Source organism: Phyllobates terribilis, unplaced genomic scaffold, assembly GCF_046119375.1.
Source record: "Phyllobates terribilis strain yellow unplaced genomic scaffold, ASM4611937v1 Scaffold_189__1_contigs__length_3638672, whole genome shotgun sequence".
Classification (NCBI taxonomy): Eukaryota; Metazoa; Chordata; class Amphibia; order Anura; family Dendrobatidae; genus Phyllobates; species Phyllobates terribilis.
In genome coordinates, this window is record NW_027362949.1 from 700,414 (window position 1) to 721,617 (window position 21,204).

At 50.2% G+C, this 21,204-nt stretch overlaps 1 long non-coding RNA gene across 1 annotated transcript; it reads left to right on the plus strand.

Moving 5' to 3' along the window:
* The first annotated feature begins 285 nt into the window (after positions 1-285).
* On the plus strand, positions 286-12,971 carry LOC141213268 (uncharacterized). Its single transcript, XR_012282784.1, has 2 exons — positions 286-456; positions 12,656-12,971. It is a non-coding gene; the product is annotated as an uncharacterized lncRNA (long non-coding RNA).
* Positions 12,972-21,204: the final 8,233 nt, after the last annotated feature.

Genomic DNA, 21,204 nt, shown 5'->3' on the forward strand with positions numbered 1-21,204 from the left:
TGCAGCGGAGCCCTGCGCCCGCTGTGAGTGAGGCGCAGGGTCCACCGCCGCACTAGCTTCAGCTTCCTGCTCCGCCCCGCAGCATTCTGGACTGGGGGGCGTGACCTGCGGGGTCACGTGGGGCGGACACGCGCCCCGCACATGCGCATCGAGCGCTTCCTGCCCTCCAGCTCCGCCTCCCCCAACATGCCTCTCCGGCCTAGTGGAGTCGCACGCCCGCTTCCGGACCGCCACGGCTGCCCGCTTCCCCGAGTCAGCGAGCGCCCGCAGCACTACCGCAGCCGCCTGCTGCCCTGCGCCGGGTTGAGTGGCCCGATGAACACTGTAAAGTTGTGCGGATGCGGCGGTCGGGTGAGGACGGGGATCGGGACCAGGCCGCGGAAGTAATGCAGCCCCCCGTTCCAGATGACCCGACCGCCGTGGAGGGAACCGTTGTACCATGGGCAATTGGAGTGGGTGAGTAGGCCCAAGTGGTGAGGGGACTGGGACTGGGGAATATGATGTTCCCATAAGGGGTTGAGGGCCAGGGGCAGGGTGATCTGGGGATTTAGAGCTGGGGCCAGGGGGATGAGCGCTGAGCCCCGATATGAGAGCCTGTAACCAGCGCTCGCCCCCCTGTGCAAACCCAGCCTGGAGGGCCTCAGCAATCTGACCTGATCCTGAAATCTCCATGACGTTCGACTCCGGGACCAGCAAAGAAAGGAAGTAATGTGGGATGTCCCGGTGTTTATGTATCCATGGGACGGCTTGTAGCAGCCGTCCCTTTCGCTTCATTGGATCCTTCCGGGGGTTCAGGATCACTGGTCAGTAAGGGGTAGCGAAGGGGGGGGGTCAGCAATCGCCACGGCCCTGGGAGGGTCAACACAGTCAGTGACTCCCTCCTTATTTAGTATGGAGTCTACCATTATGTCATCAAGATGGGTTTGTTGTGATCTACCTGCCAGATGAGTAAAAATGGGAGCATTAGTCAACCCAAATAACATCACAAGGTTTTCATAGTGCCCCTCAGGAGTATTGAAGGCCGTCTTCCACTCATCTCCTCAATGTGAATGAGATTATAAGCCCCCCTGAGGTCTAGTTTAATCAAATTGTAGGAGCCAAATGGTTTTCTAAAGAGGTCTGGGATGAGAGGGAGAGGATATGCATCCCAGACCGTAATCTGATTAAACTCGCAAAAATCAAGGCAGGGGCGCAACCCCTAGTCCTTTTTTTTTTTTTTTGACAAAGAAAAACCCCACTGCAATGGGAGATGAAGAACGTCTTATATGGCCCTTTGGTAGACTTTCAGTGATCTAGTTTTTCATGGCCTGCCTCTCTGAACCAGAGATATTATATAACCTGTTTTTTTGGCAGCTTGGCCCCAGGAATAATATTACCGACGCAATCATAAGGATGATGGGGAGGAAGTTCTTGACACCCCTGTTCAGAAAACACATTCCTGAAATCAGACCCACCATGGCTATCCGAGTGACCAAGCAGTGTTCTTGGCAATACTCGCTCCATTTTACCACCTCCCGAGTCTGTCAGTCTACGGCTAAGTGCCCACGATGCAGAAATGCTCTGGATTTTTCCTGAGCGTTTCTGCATCTCCCTGGCAGAAAAAATGCATGCGGATTTTACATGCGTTTTTCCTGCCAGGGACAAGCGTAAGTGAAGCGTTTTTTCACATGCATTTCCGCATGTGGGTTGTCAAGCGCTTTCCAAGCGATTTTAGCATCACTTGGAAAGTGCTTGACAACTTGGTCACATTATATAAATACATGCAACCGGCATGTCTCCTCTTCTCCAGACCCGGGTACCATCCGCACGTTGAATCGCTTAATATCCGCATGTGCACATGTAGTCATGCGGATATTAAGCGATTCAATGCAAGTTAATGGAGGTAAAACGTCGCGATTACGCAAAATAACTGGTAGTGCTGCGGATTTTTCCGCACTGATAATGTGCAGCGGAAATTTCCGCAGCATGTGCACAGCACATGCGGATTATCATTGGGGAACATTGCAGACCTTCTACCAAGCGTTTAAGCGTTTCTGCAATGGAATTGCCGCTGCAGAAACGCTTAAAAGATAAAGTGGGCACACAACCTACCACAGGATTGTGCAGCGTAAACCAAGGTAGTCTAAGGACCACAGGAGAGGGCAAGCCCTCTAGCACATAACAGTCAATAAATTTTGAGTGCAAGGCCCCTACCTGCAGATGTAGCTGTAGTGCCGGCGTCCCTGCCCTCTGCTAGGCAGGGACGCTGCTCCCCTCACCGCTCTGCCCCGTGCCCGGCGTCCCTCTCCCGCTCTGCTGTCAGCGCGCGCTCCTTCCCGGTGTCCTCCTCCCGCTCTGCTCTCAGCGCACGCTCCTTCCCGGCCCCTGTGCTTAGGGCGCGCGCGCGCGCTCCCCTCCTCTTAAAGGGGCCGCGCGCGTCGTCCTAAGGAGTCCCCGGCCAATGGCCGGAGGACTTCATCATATATAAGGCACCTCCTCCAAAATGGAGGTGCCCGAGCAATGTTGTTTGCACCTGTGTCTCACCTGTGCTTCAGCCCTCAGGTCCCGTTGCCAGTTACCTGCCAGTTACCTGTCAGATTCCTGCCTGATTACTTGCTACCTGTCTGCTAGTCTGAGGTCCGACGGTCTGCCTTACTACTCCTGTCAGTCTGTCTAAGGACCAGCCTGCCCGCTCACCTGGGAGCGCTTCTCCGCAACCTGCCTGCTTGCCTGCCCGGAGGCTCCGCTGTCACGTGCTGTGACCACCAGCTATTCCAGAGACTCTTGCCCGCTCACCTGGGAGCGCACATCAGCTACCTGCCTGCCTGCCTGAGGTCTGACGGTCTGCCTACCAACTCCTGTCAGTCTGTCTATGGACCAGCTTGCCCGCTCACCTGGGAGCGCACATCTGCTATCTGCCTGCTAGCCTACCTGGAGGCTCCGCCGTCACGTGCTGTGACCACCTGCCTGTCCAGTGACTCCTGCCCGCTCACCTGGGAGCGCTCATCTGCTACCTGTCTGTCTGCCTACCCGGAGGCTCTGCCGTCACGTGCTGTGACCACCCGCCTGTCCAGAGACTTCTGCCCGCTCACCTGGGAGCGCTCATCTGTCGCCTGTCCGCTGGTCTTCCTGGAGGCTCCGCCGTCACATGCTGTGACCACCCGTTCATCCAGAGACTCTCGCCTGCTCACCTGGGAGCTCTCGTCTATCTTCAGCCGCCACAGGTCGTACCAACCCTATACCTAGAGACTGCCCCGGTCACTTGCCGTGACCTCCAGCCCCGTTCACTCAGAGACTGTCCCGTTCACTCAGAGACTGTCCCGTTCACTCAGAGACTGTCCCGTTCAATCAGAGACTGTCCCGCTCACTCAGAGACTGTCCAGGTCACCTCCTGTGACTGCCTGCCTGGTCGCCACCCGCTCCCTTACAAGGACCGCCCCCTTGTATTGTAGCCCAGAGGTTCCGCCTCCCAGACCCGTTACAGTTTGCTCGGGCCATGGAACCCGGTGGCACCCAAGCTCCCTCGCTCTCGGACCTGTGTCATGAACTGTCCCGTCAAAGGTCCCAACAGGAGTCCATCCTGGGTCACCTGCGGAATGTCAATACTCGCCTGGATACTCTGACTGCTCCACCGACAACCTCCGCCAGTGCCATGTCTCGCAATCCGGCAGCTCCGCTGCCCACTAATACCATGGTATCCTACCCCGGACCCCGGCTTTCTGCACCTCCTCGCTTCGGAGGCGACTCCGTCCAGGCTTGGGGCTTCATAAATCAGTGCACCCTGCACTTTGAACTATTGTCCCACCAGTTTAACTCCGACCGAGCCAAAATTGCATTCATCATGTCCCATCTCACCGGGGAGGCTCTGGCCTGGCTAAATCCTCTATGGGAGAGAGGAGACCCCCTGGTGTCCAACTTGCCTGCTTTTCTCACGGCTTTCCGGAAAGTCTTCGACGAACCCGGACGGAAGACCTCATCCGCATCATCATTGCTACGCCTCCGTCAGGAAAGCCTCACCGTGGGCCAATATGCCATACGGTTCCGTACCCTTGCCTCGGAGCTGGCCTGGGATAACGACGCTCTGGTTTCCGTCTTCTGGGAGGGTCTGTCCGGCCGTATTAAAGATGAACTTGCCGGTCGGGACATTCCTACCACTCTCGATGACTTAATAACTCTTGCCACCCGGATTGACCTACGGTTCCAGGAGCGTGCCAGAGAGGTCACCCGTGAGAGGAGGTTACTACGTTTAGCTCCTACTTTTCAGAAACCCGTCACTCCTTCTGTCTCTAACCAGGTACACCCTCCTGAGCCTATGCAGGACTTACGCCGTGCCGAGGGGACCTGCTTCTACTGTGGCAGTAAGGAGCACCGGATCCGTGCCTGCCCGGAGAGGTCGGGAAATGCCTGTGTCTAGGTTCGCTCAGAGAGGTCCACCTAGACAAGAATAAATCCTCTCCATCCCTGCTGTTGTCAGTTTCAATCGTCTACGGGGAGAACCGTTATTTCGAACTAGCCCAACTGGACTCTGGAGCAGCCGGGAATCTTATTTCACAGTCCCTGGTAGAGAAATACCGCATCCCCACCAAACCTCTGGCTGTACCCTTGTCTGTGGCTGCCGTGGATGGGGGGCTCTTACCACGCCCCATCCAACTCATCACCGAATCCATTACTCTGCAGGTGGGAATGCTGCATTCTGAAAGTATCTCCTTTCATGTTCTGCCTGGACTCTCTCACGCCCTCTTGCTAGGTCTGCCTTGGCTCCAGAAACATGCACCCGTGCTTGACTGGCAAACTGGAGAAGTCCTTCGCTGGGGACAAGACTGTCATAAGACCTACCTGGTTCCCGTCCATCCCGTCCGTCCCTCTCCTACCCCAGCTAATCTACCTGGACTTCCGATTCCTTATTGGTCTTATGCTGATGTCTTTAATAAAAAGGAGGCAGAGACATTACCCCCTCATAGACCATACGACTGTCCCATCGACCTGTTACCCGGTACTACTCCTCCCCGTGGGCGTATTTATCCTTTATCCGCTGCTGAGACCCGGTCGATGTCCGAATATATTGAGGAGAATCTGGCCAGGGGATTCATCCGGAAATCTACCTCCCCGGCGGGAGCAGGCTTCTTTTTCGTCAAAAAGAAGGACGGCTCTCTCCGTCCCTGTATAGACTATAGAAGCCTAAACCAGATCACGGTGAAGAATAAGTACCCCCTTCCGCTCATTCCAGAATTATTTGATCGTCTGAGGGGGGCTAGAATCTTCACCAAACTAGACCTCCGTGGGGCGTACAACCTGGTTCGTATCCGTCAGGGGGATGAATGGAAGACGGCATTCAACACCCGGGACGGCCACTATGAATACCTGGTAATGCCCTTTGGTCTCTGTAACGCTCCTGCCGTCTTTCAAGAGTTGGTCAATGACATCTTCCGGGACCTTCTCTACTCCTGCGTAGTGGTGTACCTGGACGACATCTTGGTCTTCTCTCCGGATCTCCAGACTCACCGGAGGGACGTTCGTCAGGTCCTGCTCAGGCTCAGGCAGAATCACCTCTTCGCTAAATACGAGAAGTGCCTCTTTGAGCAGACCTCGCTTCCGTTTTTGGGCTACATTATTTCTCAGACCGGCCTACGAATGGATCCAGAGAAACTGTCTGCCATCGAGAAATGGCCCCGACCGGAGGGGTTGAAAGCCATTCAGCGGTTCCTGGGCTTCGCCAACTACTACCGCCTCTTCATACCACACTTCTCTTCCCGGACTGCCCCAATTTCCGCGCTCACCCGTAAGGGTACTAATCCCAAACAGTGGCCGCCCGAAGCAGAAGAAGCCTTTCTTTCCTTAAAACAGGCCTTCTCTTCCGCCCCGGTGCTGCATCGCCCGGACGGCAACAAGCAGTTCTTCCTGGAAGTGGACGCCTCCTCCTCTGGAGCTGGAGCGGTACTTACTCAAAAATCTTCTTCCGGGAGGATGGTAACTTGCGGCTTCTTCTCTAAACTCTTCTCCTCCTCAGAGCGCAATTATTCCATAGGAGATCGAGAGTTATTGGCCATCAAACTGGCATTGGAGGAGTGGCGTTACCTGCTTGAGGGGGCTCTTCACCCGGTAATAATTTACACTGACCACAAGAACTTGGCTTACCTCCAGCATGCCCAGAGACTTAACCCGCGCCAAGCCCGGTGGTCCTTGTTTTTTGCTCATTTTGATTTTGTCCTTCATTTTCGCCCGGCTGACAAAAACGTCAAGGCGGACGCCTTGTCTCGATCCTTTCTGGTATCTGATCTCGAGGAAGATCCGAAACACATCATCGATCCCGCCAGAGTAATGCAGGTGGCTCCCGTGAGTCTAAATCGTCTCCCTCCCGGAAAGACGTTCGTATCAGTACCTGATCGGGAGAAGATCCTTCACTGGGGTCACTCGTCTAAACTGGCTGGCCACGCTGGTCAGAAGAAGACCCTCCAGCTTATTTCCCGTCACTACTGGTGGCCTACCCTGCACAAGGATGTAATAGACTTTGTTTCTGCCTGTGTGTCCTGCGCCCGCAACAAGGTTCCGAGACATCTGCCAGCCGGTCGCCTCCTTCCGCTCCCAGTACCTGCTGCCCCCTGGCAGCATATTGCAATGGACTTCATAACTGACCTCCCACTCTCTGCCGGTTGTACGGTCATTTGGGTGGTCGCTGACCGCTTCTCCAAGATGGCTCATTTCGTTCCCCTACCAGGCCTCCCGTCTGCACCCGAGCTAGCTAGAGACTTTATTCGTCACATCTTCCGTCTTCATGGCCTGCCCCTCCACATCGTGTCGGATCGTGGGGTACAGTTCACCTCACGCTTCTGGAGTGCCACTTGTAAACTACTAGACGTCACCCTGGACTTCTCTTCCGCTTACCACCCACAGTCCAATGGTCAAGTGGAGCGGATCAATCAGAACCTGACCAGTTACCTCCGGCACTTCGTTAATGCCCACCATTCTGACTGGGTGGATCTCCTACCATGGGCCGAGTTCTCTTACAATAATCATGAGAGCGAATCCTCCTCCAAATCCCCGTTTTTTGTAGTCTTTGGTCAGCATCCTCGGATTCCTTTTCCTGTCTCCACCTTGGTGGACAACCCGGCTGCGGAATCTCTCGTTAGCAAATTTTCCTCCATTTGGGAGAGTACCCGATCCGCACTCCTTCAGTCGTCCGAACGGATGAAAAGACACGCTGACAAAAAACGCCTGGATCCTCCTCAATTTCGTCCAGGAGATAAGGTCTGGCTCTCATCTAAATATGTTCGACTCAAGATACCTTCTTACAAGTTAGGGCCTCGGTTCATCGGACCTCTGGAGGTCACCAGTCAGATCAACCCGGTGGCCTATAAATTGAAACTCCCGGCCAACTTACGGATCCCTAGCTCCTTCCATGTATCTCTCCTCAAACCTGTGGTACTTAACTCTTTTTCCAAGTCTACAGGTATGCCTCCTGCTCCGGTTTCCGCTGAGGACGAGTTTGAGGTAGAGAACATTCTTGCCACCAAAAGGGTAAGAGGAAAGACCTTTTTTCTGGTAGATTGGAAGGGGTTTGGTCCTGAGGAGAGAACGTGGGAGCCCCGGGAGAACATCCATGCCCCTCTCATCCTAGCTAAATTTCTGTCTGGCCTAAAAAAGGGGGGGCCTAAAGGGGGGGGTACTGTAGTGCCGGCGTCCCTGCCCTCTGCTAGGCAGGGACGCTGCTCCCCTCACCGCTCTGCCCCGTGCCCGGCGTCCCTCTCCCGCTCTGCTGTCAGCGCGCGCTCCTTCCCGGCGTCCTCCTCCCGCTCTGCTCTAGCGCGCGCTCCTTCCCGGCCCCTGTGCTTAGGGCACGCGCGCGCGCGCTCCCCTCCTCTTAAAGGGGCCGCGCGCGTCGTCCTAAGGAGTCCCCGGCCAATGGCCGGAGGACTTCATCATATATAAGGCACCTCCTCCAAAATGGAGGTGCCCGAGCAATGTTCTTTGCACCTGTGTCTCACCTGTGCTTCAGCCCTCAGGTCCCGTTGCCAGTTACCTGCCAGTTACCTGTCAGATTCCTGCCTGATTACTTGCTACCTGTCTGCTAGTCTGAGGTCCGACGGTCTGCCTTACTACTCCTGTCAGTCTGTCTAAGGACCAGCCTGCCCGCTCACCTGGGAGCGCTTCTCCGCAACCTGCCTGCTTGCCTGCCCGGAGGCTCCGCTGTCACGTGCTGTGACCACCAGCTATTCCAGAGACTCTTGCCCGCTCACCTGGGAGCGCACATCAGCTACCTGCCTGCCTGCCTGAGGTCCGACGGTCTGCCTACCAACTCCTGTCAGTCTGTCTATGGACCAGCTTGCCCGCTCACCTGGGAGCGCACATCTGCTATCTGCCTGCTAGCCTACCTGGAGGCTCCGCCGTCACGTGCTGTGACCACCTGCCTGTCCAGTGACTCCTGCCCGCTCACCTGGGAGCGCTCATCTGCTACCTGTCTGTCTGCCTACCCGGAGGCTCTGCCGTCACGTGCTGTGACCACCCGCCTGTCCAGAGACTTCTGCCCGCTCACCTGGGAGCGCTCATCTGTCGCCTGTCCGCTGGTCTTCCTGGAGGCTCCGCCGTCACATGCTGTGACCACCCGTTCATCCAGAGACTCTCGCCTGCTCACCTGGGAGCTCTCGTCTATCTTCAGCCGCCACAGGTCGTACCAACCCTATACCTAGAGACTGCCCCGGTCACTTGCCGTGACCTCCAGCCCCGTTCACTCAGAGACTGTCCCGTTCACTCAGAGACTGTCCCGTTCACTCAGAGACTGTCCCGTTCACTCAGAGACTGTCCCGTTCACTCAGAGACTGTCCCGTTCACTCAGAGACTGTCCAGGTCACCTCCTGTGACTGCCTGCCTGGTCGCCACCCGCTCCCTTACAAGGACCGCCCCCTTGTATTGTAGCCCAGAGGTTCCGCCTCCCAGACCCGTTACAGTAGCACACGAGCGATAAGAGTAAAATAGCCCTAGCTCAAGGGTGCAGAGTCAATGGCGATTATGGGTGTTGAGCCAGAAAATTTATGAGGTTTGAGGTCCTGATCGTGTAGCACCCTGAGGATTCGGCTGCTACAGGGGTATTACACCTCAAGCCAGAGGTGTGGTATTCCACTCCCGGGTAAGGATGGAGTGTGGAACTGAGCTCAGTTAGCTGCATGCACTACACACATCCCATTTCCGGGGAACAGACCGATGGTACTCCCACTAGAGAAATGTGCAGGTACGACAGTGTCTGTTCCTGGCTGGAGTGGGAGGGGGTGGAACATCCCAGTAGTGTAGGGGCAGATAGGGGGAGCAGTCTGGGTAGTGCTAGGAGCTCATTGGGTGCTGGTCACCTGAGCTCACACATAGAGGGAGTATATAAGGTGGGCACCATCTTAGGACAGGGTCTTTTGCAGAGTGAGGTCAGTCTGTCAGAGCAGAGGAGAAGAGCAGCTCCAAGGCCAAGAGAGAGAGAGAGGAGAAAGAAAGACCCAGAGGGGGAGAAAGAAGGAACTCCAAGAGCCCAAATTAGACCAGAGGGTGAAGAGTTGGCAACAGGGTACCGGATCCCAAGCTGGCAGAGGCTACAGCACACCTTAGCCAGGAACCGGAGGTCGTGGGCAGGATCGATCTGCCACGATCACCCACTAAATCCACCTGGAAGGCAGACCAGGAATAGGGTCAGGGAACCCAGAGACAAGGGTTTACCACCAAGAGGCCCGAGGGAGCCGGACATAGGTGGATCCCTGGTGGGGAAGGCCAGAGAAGAGGACAGGACAGAAAGGGAGCTCAGGACCACGCTCCAGAATCACCTGGGGGTTGGCTGAGTCCAGGACCTGGTGGACGCAGCACGGCTCGGGTGGTCACTCAAGGCCGGAGTGACCAGAACAACTGCAGTAAGTAAACAAACCCTGAACTGCACAGCCCGACTCTGAGTCTCATTTCCATCCCCGCTGCACCACCACAACCCCCATCCTCTGCAACTGACCCCCTGAGGCTATACCCCTCCCGTTGGGGGTTATACTACCTAAGCTGCACACACATCACCAGCCTCAGCGGACCCTGCTGCAGCGGCGGCCGTATTGACCGCAATTCAACGGGTGGCGTAGTCGACACAAAAGAACATCTAGTAACATCATAAGGACTGCCACACACTGAGCTTGACACCCTGGGCACGGACCGGGTCACAGCCACTCGGAGACTACAACCCCCATCTGATCCGGCTCCGGGTATCCCTAACAACATGGCCCAGGGGGCGCGTCAATCGAACCTAGCGTCAATCAAAATAAACCCCGCCCCACTGTCCAGAAAGGCAGAAATTACCACCATACTTTTGCCAAGATGGATCTTGGACGGTAAAAAAAAAATTGTGACCTACCCACAGAGGAAATAAGTACACCCCCGAGTTGCCAATTCACCCCTCAACTCGGGTGCCTTAGTTTTCCGGTGGGTGTTTAGGAATTTAGGAAAGACACACACACACACTCCCCCTTTCCGCCAAACTACAGTTGGACCAACAGAACAAGTTTCCACACCCAACAGCATGGGTTCCTCAGTTAACTCAAACCTAGGTGCCCTTGACCCCAGGCCCCCTGCAAATTGGAGTGTCTTCTTATGTCTCTGGCAAAGACAGCGGTTAACACACAAACGCCTCTTCAAAACAACCAACACCTCCGACTCCAGAACTAGGCAGCATAAATCTAACACTGGCAATCCAAGATTGCCAGAGGCGAGTATATATAGGAGAGGGGAGAGGCCAACACTGAACAGCTGAGACCATCAATGCTGGAAAGCTCTAGCAGCTCTCAACTGAACAGATTAACCTTTGCACTGCTAGCAGAAACCTTCACGGTTTAATATGATAGTGAAGTGCTTCTAATCAGTGCAGGAGCTCAGACGCCGCAGTCTTCTGGCCCCTCTAGTTACGGTAAACCCGTGGTACCTGGATTCCAGCGATGTGTCACTTACTGAGCTGCTTGATGCAGTGTTGATAAAATCCCTTTATTAGCTGCAGATGTTCTGCCTATGCACAGGGTACACAGAAAGCTGTCAATCAGTGGTGCGGGTGGGGCTATATATAGAGCTCATGAATGTGGAGGACTACATGGTAGCAGGTTTACTAGTCCTTGAGTGATAAAACTAAAACAAGCAGCCAGTTATTGACACATGGCTGGAATCAGAGTCTCTGTCTTTATATAATCAGAATCTAATAAGAGTATAGATGCAAGTGTACAATAAATCTGGAAGAATAAAGAAGTAATCAGTATATCATAAATTATATCTACCCTACAGGTAGCATATGCATTATTATTACATACAGCGTCACTAAGGAAAAGTACCTCATTTGCGTCAACCACCAATAATACACCTTGGCAAGCAGAAAGGGACCTTGAAACTTCGTAGCTAAAATCAACATGACCCTACAAAAGTACAAAAACGTTAAAAGGGAAAACATGTTGGACAAATATGGATTGATGGATACAAGGCGCATTCTTAAATAACCATGTATAAATGTAAGGGGAGTCATTTCGTATGTAGATGGACAAAGAATGCTGAGCGTTGGAAACATGTTGCTATGTTGCAAAAATTTTTCACTTGAACCTTGTGGATTAATGGACTTTTAAAGATGAAATAATAAAGATGGATTTTATGGAGCTGGAGTTCCTTTTCTTTTTCCTGTGATTTACACACGTGTGGCCACACGATCTCCAGGCTTCAGCACGCCGAGAGCCGCTGTGGGTGAGCTGGTGGTTTTTTTTCTATAGCATTCTTAAATAGGCTGTGCCAAGATCGCAACTTTTTGGCTATTCTGTGGGGGGGTTGACAAGCGGGACCTCCAATGATCAGAAGAACAGATGTCTCACATCCCCTTTTTTAATGGAGTGGTGCCATTGTCTACGGGACTGATGGAGATAGCTGAGCTCTGAATTCGGCCATCTCCGACAGCCCATTACACTTTGAGTGGAGCAGCAGTGCACACGCTCATCGGCCAATCCATTGGCGTAATATGGCTCCTGCACCTGATTTCCTGTGATTGGGGTCCCAGAGATGGGTCCCCAGCTATTAGCAAGCAATCTGTTCTGTAGAAAAGTGATAAGTTGTAATCTGAGAGCAAACTCTTTCAATTTTAAAATATTGGATAGCTCTTATGGGCGTCTATAAAAAAAAAAAAAACAGTGTTAGATCTACAGGGTCGGCCATTTATATGGATACACCTAAATTAAATGGGAATGGTTGGTGATATCAACCTGAAACAACGGATGCTGGAAGCCTGTGCTAGCATTTCTTCTGCGGTGTTGCTATCAGTGTGTCAAGAGTGGGAGAAGAGGGTTGCATTGACAATCCAACACAATGGGCAGCACTTTGAACACATTTTATAAGTGGTCATAAACTTGTAGAAAACTCACGAAAGAATAAAGTTACGTTAAAACCAAGCACACCATTGTTTTTCTTATGAAATTCTCAATAAGTTTGATGTGTCACATGACCCTCTTCCCATTGAAAAAATAAAGTTGGATCCAAAATGGCCGCCATGGTCACCACCCATCTGGAAAAGTTTTCCCCCTCCCATATACCAATGTGCCACAAACAGGAAGATGATATCACCAACCATTCCCATTTCATTTAGGTGTATCCATATAAATGGCCCACCCTGTAAAATAATAAATTATTATTACTATTATTATTGCAGCTGCTGCATTTTGTATAACTCATTCAGTATCTGAACATCTGCAACAAGAGCACAGAGAAACAAATCAAGAAGAAACGTCACACTCACCGGAGTGTGGATCAGGTTCAGGAGATACTTCTTTCCCTCCTAAGTGTAAAACAGAGACGCAGTCTGGGCCTTCACCGTAATCCGGGCTCCCTCTCCACCTGCAGCTTGTCCAGAACTTGCTTATTGGAGGCGGCTTTTGGAATACACCCTGAGGGAAGGAGCGAGACCCCAGAATCCACACTGTTAGCTCGTGGTGGCAGTGTCCCCCTCCATACTAGTCTGTCAAGGTTAGCTTGTTTCTGTGTTTTATATATGTATTTTATGTGTGTAAACCCTCTTCATGTGTACAGCAGCCTGGAATGAACGCTGCTTAAAAAATAAATAATAGAGTAAGGCCTCATTCAGACTACAGTGATTTCTCTTGTAGGTAAAAAAAAAAAAAAAGACCGATTTTCATCAGCTTTGTTTTGCATCCGAGAAGTTCTAAACTTTGATTTGGATCAAAATCCGACAGGTCAACGTGTTTCGGTGAAAAATATGCGATCCGCAGAAATATGTGAACAGCCCTAGACTATAATAGATATGAGTTCTGTGAAAAACAAGGATCGAGCTCGTACGAGATCCAACATTTCATTCTATAAATCTACATAAATAATTAATAACGTGCCAAATTGCTTTTTTTTGTGTATGTTTTGCGTGTACGGAGGGAAAGTTCCCAGTGCTAGTGTCTATGGTGCTCCATTAGGCTAGGGCTACCTTGTGACTGTGTGTGGCGCTACTGATTGAGCAATAGCTCCAGTTCAAAGCAATACACTAATTTTAAAAGGAAATCTGTTTGACCTCAGATGTGGGCATGCAGGCCTTTGACATGTAAATCTAAACCAATGGACACTTTTATATCTTCTACCTGTTGCTGCACTCCTAAGTAATTAGAATTTTGGTTCACATGCAAATGAGGAGTTAAGTCTCTGTCTCCTGAGATTATCTCCCACAGCAAGCATCCGTTCTCTTTAGGCTACGTTCCCATCGCTTTTGATGAGTTTTCGATGTTGCAGATTTTCTACAGCATTCCTGCACCTATTAAGTAAAATAGGTTACTTGTTTTTTTTTCTTTAAATCTGTAACATCAGAAGCTCACTGAAGGCTCGTGGTGGGAACTTAGCCTCAGTGTCAATGATAGCTCACAGTTTTTTGGGACGTCAGGCACCAAGCAAGGAAAATCAGAAAGTAAGCTATAACTCAAGATAAAGAGGCTGGTGCTTGGCAGGGAAGCAACCTTGGAAGGCTGAGGCTCGGTAAGTGCTCCGTTACACCCAGAGCACTCAGAAATGCAGCAACAGATAAAAGATATAGAGGTGTCTATGGATTTAGCTTTCCAAATCCTGCATGGTCATGAATGGGAATTGGAGGGGGGGTATATCTGATGGATTCCCTTAAATTATTAAATGGCAATTGCAGTTCACATAGTTGCATACTAGCTAATCATTAGCGCTACAAAAATTTGTACTTCAAGCACCAGTAAAAAAGATTCCTTAGAGGTATCTGGTCACTATTAGTGATGATCGAGTGTGTTCTATCAACCCCTTCGGCGAGCACGCTCGGGTGCTCGCTGAGTATTTTGGCATGCTCGGCATTTCTTTTAATGTCGCTGTGCCTGCAAGTGTCACGGCTGTTAGACAGCGTGCTCGCCGAAGGGGTTCATAGAACACGCTTGATCATCACTAGTCACTATACATGAGTATACCATATAAAACAACATATTATATAGTGAATAACACAGACACTATTCAATACAGCAGGGTTGAGGTGTATTTTGTGGTACAAAATTACAGTATTTTTGAATGACACCATTCACTTTACTGTGCAAGATATAGAAAAAAAGGTAATGAACTCCAAATAAAGTGAAATGGTGCAGAAGAAAAAAAAACAAAAACATTTCACTGCTTTTAAAAAATTCTAAACTTTGCAAACAAATTGTTTGGCTCATGTTTCAATTGTCTAAGACCGTTTTTAATACTTACCATTTTGGGGTACAACTTTTTGATTGCTCCATCAAATGAATAGTCATAAGTTACTTACCGGTAACGGGATTTTTCAGAGACCATGACAGCACCACGAGAGAGGGGATCCGCCCACCAAGGAGAGGAAACCTACAGGCTTAAAAGGGCGCCGCCTCTCTCCCGCCTCAGTTTGGATTACAGAGCACTGAGAGGACCGCCAGGTTAATGAACACAGCAAACAATCACAAAGTTGCCATACCACACGACACCTATTGAGTGTGAGATTATAATTTATAAAAGGAGAGTGCTCCCACAAAGGTGAAAGGAGGGAATGTAAGGGTGCTGTCATGGTCTCTGAAAAATCCCATTACCGGTAAGTAACTTATGATTTTATCGGTCGACCATGACAGCACCACGAGAGAATTACAGGGATGAAGTAATCTATTGAAGGACCACAGCCTGGAACACTCTTCTCCCAAAGGTGAGGTCAGCCGATACTATATAGGTTAGATATGGGGGTGTCTATGGAATGTAGAGGGACAGGATGAGGTAGCAGCCTTACATATGTCTTCTAATCAAGACACCTGTCTTCTCAGCCCCGGAGGTCGCCACAGCCCGGGTGGACTGAGCCTTCAACCCTCCTGGCACTTCCTTGCCGCTAGATGTATATGCTAGAGAAATGGCCTCCCTATTCCATCTAGCTATGGTGGACTTTGTGACATTAGACCGTTTTCTAGCCCCTTGGTAGGATATAAACAACGAGTTATCTTTCCTAAAGCTTCTGGTAACTGAAAGGTACCTAACCACACATCTCCTCATATCTAACGTATGTAACTCCGCCTCTTTCTGGTTACTAGGATTTGGACAAAAGGAGGGTAGGAGGACTTCCTGAAGACTGTGGAAACGAGTGGTTACCTTAGGGAGAGAGAGAGTGATTTTTAGACTAGATCCTGCCTATCATCCAGAATTTGAGTAAACGGCGAGGCCATAGACAGGCCCTGGATGTCACTAATGCTCCTGGCCGAGGTTAAAGCTATTAACAAAGCGGTCTTAAGGGAGAGGGATTTAAGGGTTGCTGACTATTAGCTCAAACGGCGAGCTAGTCAAGGCCTTTATAACCAAATTTAAATCCCAGGGAACCAAGCTGCTTTTAATAATAGGTCTAGATCTAAAAGCTGCCTTAATGAACCGAGAAACCCAATAGTTACCCGCTAGATCACAGCTATATAGGGAACCCAAGGCAGAAACCTGAACTTTAAGGGTGTTGGTGGATAACCCTAGTTCAAGACCTTTTTGTAAAAATGCCAAGATTTTTCCTATTGGCGCCTTCCCCTTCCCCATCAACCCCAGGTTTTCTGCTGTGCATCAGGATGGTTACTAGACCTTGGGAAAAACCTTTCCGATTTAGCAGTGTCTTTTCAAGTTCCACACCGTCAAGTGGAGGCCAGTTGCTTGAGGAGATACGGAATCTCTGGAAGAACCCAAGGATCGGAGATGGACATGCTCCTCAGGCATGAGAACCAGGGCCTCCTGGGCCAAAAGGCTGCGATCAGCAGAACCCTGGTCTTCTCCTCCCTGATCTTTCTTATGACTATGAGAAGAAGAGCCAACCAGGGGGAGGCATATACGCCAGGCTGAAATCCCAACGTATCAGGAGAGCATCCACAGCTAGGGGATTTAGGGAACACAAGATCTTTGTCTTCCGATTTAGTTTTGTGGCAAACAGATCTACCTGACCGGAGGGCCCCCCACCCCCCCATCTTCGGCTATTTGGGTAAAATTTCCTTGATTTAGTTCCCATTCCCCTTGCATCAGAGGATAGCAGCTTAGGAAATCTGCTCTGGTGTTTTCTTTTTCCCTTATATGGAGGGCCATCAGGGAAAGGAGGTGACTTTCTGTAATCTGGAAGAGATATTCTGTCACTCATCAGCAATCTTGACCATGTGTCCCCCTGGTGGTTCACATATGCTACAGCAACTAGATTATCCAAGAGGATCTTTACATTCTGGCCCTGAAGGAAAGGTAAGAAATTATTCACCGCCTTGTCTACCGCCAGAAGTTCTTTTGCATTGGAGGAGAGACCCTTTTCGATATCTGACCAGGTCCCCTGGGCTCCCCACCCTCTGGGACTCGCATCTGTGGTAATTGTGCTAGTGACCCCAAGTACCCAGGGAACCCCTCGAGATTGGTGGCAGGATGAGCCTAACCTCTATAAAGATTTTACTGACCGGGGTGATAAGGACTAGCGATGAGCGGTGTTCGACTAGAACTGTTCGCCAATCTCAAATTCGAGCTGTTTTGGGCGGTGTTCGAGTCGTTCGAAGAACACGAACGATTTGCAAAAAATTCGGCTGTTCGAGGTTATGTTCGTGCACCAAAAGCGTGTTCTGCATGTCTGGTGCTATTTAGAGCACCAATCATGCAGGGATTGTCTGCCACTCACTGTAATGCCACAGCCATGGTGGTTGTGGCATTACAGTGGTTGCCCAAATCGATGGGAACAGTGCTCACAGTGAAACATGAAAAGCCGGCAATTCAGCAGCGGCATACACCGGTACCCGACAATTTAGAACCGAAAGAATAAAGCATCACACATAGATTAGATAGAAACATGTCAGTCACATATATAAGAAGTACAGTGACAGTGTTGGTTACTGTACTTGTCATTTAGTGTTAAAGGATTTATTAAAAAAAATATTGGTGTTTTCATACACCGTCTCTTTAAAAAAGCCGGCCGGCAATTCAGCAGTGGTACCCGACAATTTATAACAGAAAGAATAGAGCATCACACATAGATTAGATAGATAGAAACATGTCAGTCACATATATAATAAGTACAGTGATAGTGTTGATTACTGTACTTCAGAGACACTGCAGAGCGCAAGCATGCCTGCGCTCTGCAGTGTCTATGAAGGATGGTATGTAGGATGGCAGCGCTCAGCTGTGATCCAGCCTGTCATCTCAATGCCATCCCAGCATGGGAGAATTCTCCTGCTCAAGCGCTGAGCGCTGAGAATTTTCCCACGCTGTCAGTGACGTGCATGAGGTGAGCTGAGTTCATTGGACATGAGCTCACCTCATGCACGTCACTGACAGCGTGGGAAAATACTCCTGCACTCACCGCATGCGCAGGAGAATTTTCCCACGCTGTCAGTGACGTGCATGAGGTGAGCTGAGTTCATTGGACATGAACTCGGCTCATCTGGATGCCGTCACAGCCAGACACTGAGGAGCGCAAGCATGCCTGCGCTTCTTAGTGTCTGCCGCATGGCAAGCTGGATGGCAGCGTTCTGCTGCGGTCCAGCCTGTCATGTGAATGTAGCAGAGCTGAAGCTGTCGTGGGAACCATGGAAAGGTAAGGATGATGTTGCTTTATTATTTTACTTTTATTGCAGGAGATCGTTGGCTTCAGCTGGAATGGGCGTGACGGTAAGTATGGTTTAATTTAGAACAATAAAGAATTGTGTGTTTATTTCAATTAAAGGACTTTATTCTGGGTGTTTGTGTTTTTTTGTAACTTTGACTATGGGGTTAGCAATGGGGGTGTCTTATAAACGCCTCTCCATTACTAACCTGGGCTTGATGTCAGCTGGCATTATAAGCTGACATCAACCCCAACCCTATTACTCCACTGCTACCGCTACAGGGCAGTGGGAAGAGCGAGGCTAAGTGCCAGAATTGGCGCATCCTATGGATGCGCCATTTCTGGGGCGGCTGACGGCTGTTGTTTCTAGCCTGGGAGGGGGCCAATATTCATGGCACCCTTCCTGGGCTATTAATATCAGTCCCCAGCTGTCTGCCTAGCCTTTGCTAGCTATTAAAATAGGGGGGACCCCACGTCATTTTTTTGGGGGTCCCCCATTTTAATAGCTAGTAAAGGCTAGGTATTCAGCTGGGGCTGATATTAGTAGCCTGGGAAGCTCCGTGGGTATTACCCCCTTCCCAGGCTTCAAACATCTGCCCCAGCCGTCTGCTTAACCTCCGCTAGAGACTAAAATTACGGGGAACCCCACGCCAATTTTTTTTTTAATAAATCCTTTATTTTAACACTAAATGACAAGTACAGTAATCAACACTATCACTGTGCTTATTATATATGTGACTGACATGTTTCTATCTATCTAATCTATGTGTGATGCTCTATTCTTTCTGTTATAAATTGTCGGGTACCGCTGCTGAATTGCCGGCCGGCTTTTTTAAAGAGACGGTGCATGAAAACACCAATATTTTTTTTAATAAATCCTTTACACTAAATGACAAGTACAGTAACCAACACTGTCACTGCACTTTTTATATATGTGACTGACATGTTTCTATCTAATCTATGTGTGATGCTTTATTCTTTCGGTTCTAAATTGTCGGGTACAGGTGTATGCCGCTGCTGAATTGCCGGCTTTTCATGTTTCACCGTGAGCACTGTTCCCATCGATTTGGGCAACCACTGTAATGTCACAACCACCATGGCTGTGGCATTACAGTGAGTGGCAGACAATCCCTGCATGATTGGTGCTCTAAATAGCACCAGACATGCAGGACACGCTTTTGGTGCACGAACAGTTATCGAACATAACCTCGAACAGCCGAATTTTTTGCAAATCGTTCGTGTTCTTCGAACGACTCGAACACAGCCCAAAACAGCTCGAATTTGAGATTGGCCAACAGTTCTAGTCGAACACCGCTCATCTCTAGTCCTTATCACCCCGGTCAGTAAAATCTTTATAGAGGTTAGGCTCATCCTGCCACCAATCTCGAGGGGTTCCCTGGGTACTTGGGGTCACTAGCACAATTACCACAGATGCGAGTCCCAGAGGGTGGGGAGCCCAGGGGACCTGGTCAGATATCGAAAAGGGTCTCTCCTCCAATGCAAAAGAACTTCTGGCGGTAGACAAGGCGGTGAATAATTTCTTACCTTTTCTTCAGGGCCAGAATGTAAAGATCCTCTTGGATAATCTAGTTGCTATAGCATATGTGAACCACCAGGGGGACACATGGTCAAGATTGCTGATGAGTGACAGATCATCTCTTCCAGATTACAGAAAGTCACCTCCTTTCCCTGATGGCCCTCCATATAAGGGAAAAAGAAAACACCAGAGCAGATTTCCTAAGCTGCTATCCTCTGATGCAAGGGGAATGGGAACTAAATCAAGGAATTTTTACCCAAATAGCCGAAGATGGGGGGGTGGGGGGCCCTCCGGTCAGGTAGATCTGTTTGCCACAAAACTAAATCGGAAGACAAAGATCTTGTGTTCCCTAAATCCCCTAGCTGTGGATGCTCTCCTGATACGTTGGGATTTCAGCCTGGCGTATATGCCTCCCCCTGGTTGGCTCTTCTTCTCATAGTCATAAGAAAGATCAGGGAGGACAAGGCCAGGGTTCTGCTGATCGCAGCCTTTTGGCCCAGGAGGCCCTGGTTCTCATGCCTGAGGAGCATGTCCATCTCCGATCCTTGGGTTCTTCCAGAGATTCCGTATCTCCTCAAGCAACTGGCCTCCACTTGACGGTGTGGAACTTGAAAAGACACTGCTAAATCGGAAAGGTTTTTCCCAAGGTCTAGTAACCATCCTGATGCACAGCAGAAAACCTGGGGTTGATGGGGAAGGGGAAGGCGCCAATAGGAAAAATCTTGGCGTTTTTACAAAAAGGTCTTGAACTAGGGTTATCCACCAGCACCCTTAAAGTTCAGGTTTCTGCCTTGGGTTCCCTATATAGCTGTGATCTAGCGGGTAACTACTGGGTTTCTCGGTTCATTAAGGCAGCTTTTAGATCTAGACCTATTATTAAAAGCAGCTTGGTTCCCTGGGATTTAAATTTGGTTCTAAAGGCCTTGACTAGCTCGCCGCTTGAGCTAATAGTCAGCAACCCTTAAATCCCTCTCCCTTAAGACCGCTTTGTTAATAGCTTTAACCTCGGCCAGGAGCATTAGTGACATCCAGGGCCTGTCTATGGCCTCGCCGTTTACTCAAATTCTGGATGATAGGCAGGATCTAGTCTAAAAATCACTCTCTCTCTCCCTAAGGTAGCCACTCGTTGCCTCAGTCTTCAGGAAGTCCTCCTACCCTCCTTTTGTCCAAATCCTAGTAACCAGAAAGAGACGGAGTTACATACGTTAGACGTGAGGAGATGTGTGGTTAGGTACCTTTCAGTTACCAGAAGCTTTAGGAAAGATAACTCGTTGTTTATATCCTACCAAGGGGCTAGAAAACGGTCTAATGTCACAAAGTCCACCATAGCTAGATGGAATAGGGAGGCCATTTCTCTAGCATATACATCTAGCGGCAAGGAAGTGCTAGGAGGGTTGAAGGCTCAGTCCACCCGGGCTGTGGCGACCTCCTGGGCTGAGAAGACAGGTGTCTTGATTAGAAGACATATGTAAGGCTGCTACCTGGTCCTGTCCCTCTACATTCCATAGACACACCCATATCTAACCTATATAGTATCGGCTGACCTCACCTTTGGGAGAAGAGTGTTCCAGGCTGTGGTCCTTCAATAGATTACTTCATCCCTGTAATTCTCTCGTGGTGC